Source organism: Cetorhinus maximus, chromosome 22, assembly GCF_964194155.1.
Source record: "Cetorhinus maximus chromosome 22, sCetMax3.hap1.1, whole genome shotgun sequence".
Classification (NCBI taxonomy): Eukaryota; Metazoa; Chordata; class Chondrichthyes; order Lamniformes; family Cetorhinidae; genus Cetorhinus; species Cetorhinus maximus.
Window position 1 is genome coordinate 19320269 of NC_135900.1, and position 7763 is coordinate 19328031.

Below are 7763 nucleotides of genomic sequence, written 5' to 3' on the forward strand. Positions count from 1 at the left end.
TTATATCATTCAAAATAAACATCCACCCCAAATCTTCTTGTAGCAGTATTATGATCAGAAGTTACCAGTGTATAACATGTTCTTCCTGAAGTGTTTGATGATGAAAACTTACAGAATTGCCTGCACTTTATCTGATGGCGATACTTCTATTTACTGTTGAATTCTAGCTGCCATAAAGAAATCATAAACATAATCAATTTCCCAAGAGCATAAGGAGTACTTATTAATTTCTCAAGAAGATAATAATTACATATCTGTCTGCCTTCAAATTAAAATCTGCAAATAAATGACTGCCTCCGGCTAATTCTTTGAAAATTGATTAAAATATAACAAAGTCTTTATTGAGGCAAAATACATTCAGATATCTAATTGATACAACATTAAATCTCTTTGAGCCACCAGGATCATTTTTCCATTTATCAATCAGTTTTATTCAAAGCAAGATAACTAGTGTAGCAGGGCTAATTAAATGACACTTTGTTTTATCTTCAATGGTCCAGATTCTGCTGTGCTAGGACATCTAATGGCATCTGCCATTAGTTAGGCTTGTTCGTGCACATTTAGGTTTGAATATTTTTTGCATCACAAGTTGCTGGAAGTGCCGGATGATAATGGCACAGCAATTGAAATTGGACAGCTGGCACCTGAGTCAACAGAGCAACGCACTGTGTGTCTCCTCAACCAATCAGATGAAGGATTGTGAAATTAGCAGCGCAGGGACTCAGAAGCAAGTATAATTTAGAATGGGTGAATTCAATGTCAAATCAGGTACAAAAAAAACAAATAAACTTAGGGAAAAAACATTGGATGGAGAGAAAAAAGACAGGAAACATTAAACATTTAAAAAAAAATTAAACTTGACATTTTAAAAATCTCTAGCAAAAATTAATACCTAGAAGATTGAGACTTCACACTTCTTAATTTTCAATATCAGAGAGGTTGATATTGACAATAATGTACAAATATTAAATGATTGAAAGGGTGTTCATGCAATGACAACACTTAGCTGTTTGTGATGCATTTATTTTGTATTTATCATGCAAATACAGCAACGTTATCACATTCAATGCTGGTTAATGGTGAAACAGTCAGCAAGATGCCATTTTTGTGAAGCTGATTGTGAAGTGGCGTAACTTAGACAGCAACTTTTTAAGATTGACACTTAACCACACATCTACTCTTCACCTGAACTTGCTGTACGATTTATACTTAAATAATAAAAAGCACCATTAGCCTCACTGATATTTTGACAGTAAAATCTAGCCCATTATTTTTGACCTACGAATTTAAGGTTTAGGAATAGAGGTTCTCAATTCTGCCTGTGTTTCTGAAGTCTGTTGTGTGAGGTAAGTTAGCTTCAGGTAGACAACTCTTCTTCTGTTTACAAAGGACTGCAGATATTCTATTCTGTATAAATCTTCTTTATACTACAGAATGTGGATATCCATGTAAATATTCTTGAATATTACACAAGCAACGATAATTGATTTGCTCAAAAGATGATTCTTGTGGAATAACGGGTTTTCTAAATGAACCAATGACAACATGGTTACTCATTTTACATTCTGCTCGGCTAAAATCGTATAGTCAGAGGCAATGAGTATTTCAGATTCCTGAGTGAATATTCTGGAGTTTAAGTATACAACACATCACTCGTGAATATTGCACAATTCAGTTTATTTAAGGCAATTCTGCTTTGTAATACCTAAACTAGCCCTGTTCTAATAGTGTGACAGAAAAACAGAAACATTACCAATAGAACATAATGAAGGTTCCTGAATTGCTACAGAACAAACCATTACTTAAAGTTACCCTTAAGACTAGAATTCAGTGAAAGGATTTCCTTAAATTGTCAGACTAAATCTGGACCGACTTGTGAATGTTAAGGGAAGTATATTGTTGAATCAAAGCTTTTAACTCATTTCCAGACAAAAAAAAAACTTACACCAAGTGTGCATCTATTGTCCATGTGAATGCATATGTCACGGTTGCAAAACATTACACATGCAAATTATCACACTTACCTAGTTGTCTCAAATGATCAGAATCAGCAGATAACAACCGAGTTGGAAGAGCAGGCATTAGCAGATAGGACTGGAGGAGGCTGCAGAAGCGGAATGGTGAAACCACTGGGAGATTTATAAACAAAAATGAAGATTCTAATTTATTACATTGGTAAAGATTGGTAATAATACAATGACACTGTGGAGGGAAGGATGCAATGAGTTGAATGCAGTGTATTTTTGTAGGGTGTAGTCAGGAGGCCAGTGAAATGAACATTGAAGAAGTGGAGCCTAGAGCTGACAAAGGCCTGATTGTGTGTTTCAATGGTGGTGGTATAGAGATCAGAGTTGAAGTGAATATTATTACACTGGTAAAAATATATCTTAATGATGGTTCAGAAAAGTGGGTTGAAGTTTAGTTCAGGGTCTTCAGGGTCCATCACAAAACCAATTTTGTGCTCTGTCATGTTAAAGCCGAGCATGCATTTTGGAGGGGCTTGTTATGGTCTTGCTAATAAGTTGGACAAAGTTCTAATTCATCTATGACTTGGTATCAGACACAGTCAGACAGCAGAGCAATGGTTCAAGAAAGATAGAGCTGGTTGTTGTCAGCATGTAAAGAATGAGTAAAAAGGGTCAAGGATGGAATCTTGGGGCATTCTTGAGCAGACCATGTGGAGCTTGGTGGAGAAGCCGTTGCAAGAGGTACACTGGCTACAATGAAATAAGTAGAAATGGATTCAAATAAGGGAAGTACCACAGTCAACTGTTATAAGTGCTGACATATCAAGGAAAGACTAGGGGCAGAATTTTGCCCTTGATGGGCGGGCGGGCAGCCGATCAAAACGGGCCCTGCCGCCAGTTTAAGTGGGCGGGCCTTAATTGCAAGCCACCCGACGGGAAGCGCTATGCTCTTCCTGTGCGGGCGGGGGGGATTCCCTAACTGCCAGAGTGCGCTCTTTCGCGCATGTGCATGAAAGAGCTCACATCTCCCTGAGGCAAAGTGCTGTCTCAGAGAGATCGCTGAAAGGCAGTGAAACATTAAAAATAGAAAAATAAAAAAATCATTATCATGTCCCCCTCATTTGAAAATGTCACCCAAGATGGGACATGTTAATGAAAAATCACAAAAACTTTATTACAATTTTATAATTCCGATATCAAACCTCATCCCGCCACTGGATGAGGTTTGTAAAAAAATCACTTACCCGCCTGCCCATTGGGCCCATGCGCCGACCTGAAGTTCGCACGGGCCCCTCAAAATCCTTGTTGATTGGTGAGTTAATGGCCTTAACAAGGCCTTTAATTAATGGTGGGCTCGCGTCGCGCTGCATAGTGCACCCGCCGACCTAAGTATCACGTTGCCGTGCGCTGACGTCGGGACGCTCACGCGACATTATAAGTGTTGATGGGCAGGCTCCGCCACCCGCCCGTCAGCCAGAAGGTTCAGCCCTAGCTCTCTGCAAACCACTAGGCCTAAGAGGTTCAACCAGGGCCATCCAATGAAACAAAACAATTTTCATTAAGTAGTACAATTAATGTGGAAACAACCCAAGGTATGGGAACCAACCCAATGTATTTTACGGATAGGGGACAAAAAGTAATAAAGCAGATTTAAAAAGAGTATTCACTGAGCTATAGAGGGAGTGAGAGATGTGATTGAAAGTTTGATCAAAAATGGGAATTGAGATGACTTTAGTAATAAGTAGTATGGTGAAATTTAGAGAAAGAGTTCCAGAGAGCAGTGCTTAGGTGACTGAAGGTTCTTTCACAAAGGGCAATGAGGTACAAAAAAGGCCAAAATCAGAATACAATAGGGTGCAGTATAGGGTATAGGGCTGCAATAAGTTGCACAGGTAGATGAAGTGGAGGGATTTGAAGATGAAGACAAGGATTTTAAATTTCACGTATTAGAGGACAGGTAGCCAATGTTAGTATATGAAATTGAGAGTAATGGACAAATGGGACTTAGCGTGAAACAGGATTTGGGTAGCTAAAGTTTGGAGTTTAAGGACAGCATGGGATCAGCAAGGAGGACATTAGCTAACTCAAATCTAGAGATGACAAAAACATGGATCAACATTTTGGAAGCAGTAGGATTGAGATTTTGGGGAGTTTGGCAATGTTGCAGAGGTGGAAATAAGTTGTCTTAGTGATCAATTATATGTAGGGTTGAAGATCAGCACTGAGTTGCACAGAATGGCAAAGATTCACATGGCCTGAATGAGTGGCTGCGTCTATATCCAATAGAAAGTGGAACTGATGCTAGGAGCCAACAACAATGATTTTACAATCACCCTGATATAAGAGGTATAAATACAAATAAATTGAATTGCCTGGGCTTTGTGAATTGCATTGTCAGTGCTCACTGGTTGCCTGTGTTCTCCCAAATTATTTGGATACTGTTGTAATATTGCTTTACGAGTGATGTCCCTTTAAGAAGCTCAACATGCAAATGAACCAGGTACCTGGATGTCATCAAGTGACCAAGAGTGATGGCCTCTCTCTGCACTGTAGTGTACCCTAGACAACAGGATGTGCTCACAGATTGCTCTTGGGACAAATAGAGTCTACTGCTTGTACTGATTTGCTGTAAATAAACCCCAACGGAGACCCTCAAGCAAACGGAATCCACATATCTCATTTGTGCTACATATAGGTAATACAAGGATATCACTGCAGATTCAACTGAAAGTCATGTCTTAACTGTTAAATTTAGGCATCAGATTTCAGAAGTTCTGCTTTTCTCCTGTATACAAAATTTTGTAGCATTTTTGCATCTTATTGACCAAATATTATATATATATAAAACAATGACAATTCACAACTAAAAAGGTGGGGTATTACCACTTGGAAGCAGGCAAAGGAAGTGTGAAAATAACCAATGAACAATGATGGGTTACTGAAGCTTCCAATATAAAGAGAAGGGGAATGAGATTGCACCAAACAAGTCCTGGACATCCTTTTAGCCACCATCTTGAACATCTCATTACTTGACAAACTTAGTACAGGAAATAATGCATGTTATAGCACTTTTCTGAAACCCTTTCTCTGTCCCCTCTACTGATCGCAGTACCCACCTTCAACCAGTACATGTTGCCTGGCAGATTAGTGAATTACTCAGCCAATGAAAAAATTGGGAACCACAAAGTGAATAAACCAGTAAGTTAATATGTGTGAGGACCATACAGAAATGCTAAAAACATACCAGACAAGAGAGAAAGAGGCAGCTACAAAAAGCTGGACACAAAAATAAATACAGACAGCACAATAAGGTATGACAATAACAGACGCACAGTGAGTGAGACTGTGAAAGGAATGGATGTAAATATAAAGGCACAGGGGGACTCAAAGAATTAAAGTGGTGAAGAAGCAGAGAGGCAATTATAGGAAGAGAAATGCAAATCTTGTCCTTGGACAATACTATAGTAGATCCAATACAATACAATGCATTGTGTGCTGCATGCTACATTACTTGCTATAACATCCATTTAAGTATACCTTCTGACTTGCCATGAGCAATGTCAGGAAAGATCTGTGCACTACATACACAGTAATTTTGGGGCTTTTATTGTCATCATGTGTTCAGGTACACCGAGTAAATAATTGAAGTTGAGTTGATAATTAAGAGATTGAGTGCTGAAGACAATTTTCTGCTGATTATGACTGTGATATTTCAAGAATTTTTATTTCAACAGTTTATTGGGTTATGTATTGGATTATAATACAGTACACTTAAAATAAATGTTTCTCAGAGACTAATTTTCTTATCGGGAGCAACTAACTTAACGCTCCAGGTTTTAGTTATATCTTGATCAAGAACAACAGTGCCAATCAATATCTGGTTAAGAAAATAAATATATTTATATATGTATACCTTGAGATGATTTTTATGTTTTGTCTTATTCTTTTCCAGACCATGGTTGTCGAGCTATTTCAGAAATATTCCTACTCGCATTTACTGTCAGCCAATGTTTAAAGAACCTGCAGGTAGAAGGGGTCAGAACTGAAAGAAACATTCTGTAAAATAAAATTGAAAAAAAAAAGTCAAGAGGTGTATGAAAATAAATGATTATATTTGCTTTCTTTTAAGGCTGGCTTCAGAAGCTGTCTGTGTAATTCTTGTACTGTCTTGAAGTGTTCCAATATGCAATTACTCTCCATGGAGAGATTTTCACTGTGTAACACTGGTGGCATGTGATAGAAATCACTTGCAATACACAATCCCTCAAGTCATTTTAGAAAATCTGACCTCCACATTCGCAGTCACCGAAAGTTGGGATGCAGGTTTTGTGACTGTGCACTTCCACTTCCAAGCTCTAGAAACCATTCTTTTGCTGCTGCAACCAATTGCCAGTTTGAGGAAGCAAGTCCAACTGACAGAAAGGCTTTCCTGGCCAAGTGTAGGCTGAGCAACCAGCCGGAGGCAAATCCAGACCAAGAACTCAGATAATTTCCATTACGTATATGCTAAGCAACAACCCTGGTTTTTACACCTGTCTTGTTTTTGGATCTTTTAATCATATTTCCACAGGAAATATTTGTAAACTAAAAAGGGTGAGCCACTTTTAAATGTTAGTTTCTTTTAAAGCAAAGAATATACAAATTTTGTAAAGGTGCTGAGATTTAAAGTGGTTAATTTTTTTTTTGCAAAAACCTATAAACAATGCGCAATTTGTTGGATTGTCTCAGCAATCAATAAACACCTCATACCCATTATGTTGGAAAATCTCTGGTTTGGGGCATTTGGCAGAAGCTGTTTGGAAGATCTTCTTTATTGCCTCCAGCAAAGACCACAAAGTCATGTTTTCTAAATCTTTGAGTTCATGCTTTGGCCAAGCATCAGAGTTTAGCTTGCAGGAGGGTAGTTAAGAATTTTGTTTAAGACACAGTCATCTAGTGGTTATTGTTCTGGCCTAGCAGCCAGAATGTTTGGAGATCAAATTCCAATGTGGCAATTTGATTAGTTTGCAGGCTAACGCCAGGAAAACAATCATGAAAAATTGTTGCAATAACCTATACAGTTTATTAATATCCTGTCACCCCTACCTAGTCTGGTCTGCGTGTATCTCCAGTCCCATACAATGTGGTTGACAAAGTGGCCTAAGAAGCAACTCAGTTGTGAACAATCGCTACAAGGTTAAGATTAAGGTAATTTCAGCCTAGCTGAACCTGTAAAACCCTCCTCACATTATGTGGGCAGGGTGCCTAAGTTGGGAGAGCTGTCTAGTCAAGCAACAGCCTGACATGGTTTCGACTCACAAAATAAAATCCATTAGTCAATATCCCATCCCTATATGTGTCCTATACAGTAGGATAGAACCACTAGAGGTAGATGCAGAGGCGTTATGAAACTGGCATGTACCCAATAACATGCAAAATTGACAGTATTCAACCCAGTGTGACACCAAGGAGCTCTAGAAAAGCCAGGGTCAATGAGGGCAAATGGGAAGTCCTCCAGTATCTGAATACATACATGACACAAAGTAAGATGGTGGTGGTTTTTGAGGCCAGACTTTACAGTCCCACAAGTTCCTCAGGGGAGCATCCTTGGCCTAAATTTGGTTGCTTCATCAAGGATATTCCTTCCAATAATGAAGTCAGGGTTGTGGCTGTTCACTGATCTACACTCCATTAGCAGTTGAGTTATTTTGCTCCATCACATGAACGCCAATTGTACCAATTTAGTTAACTAAGTTCGATCAGACCTGTTGCTCTGATTGTTTACTTGTAATAAAGTAAAGCAGAATAATGATTGCC

General features: G+C 38.6%; 1 long non-coding RNA gene across 1 annotated transcript; it reads right to left on the bottom strand.

Annotated features, from left to right (window-relative positions):
* Positions 1-315: 315 nt before the first annotated feature.
* Positions 316-6046, bottom strand: LOC144696349 (uncharacterized). The gene is made up of 3 exons (XR_013580149.1): positions 5881-6046; positions 2025-2129; positions 316-1525 (listed from the first exon to the last, which is right to left on the bottom strand). It is a non-coding gene; the product is annotated as an uncharacterized LOC144696349 (long non-coding RNA).
* Between the last annotated feature and the right edge of the window lie 1717 nt (positions 6047-7763).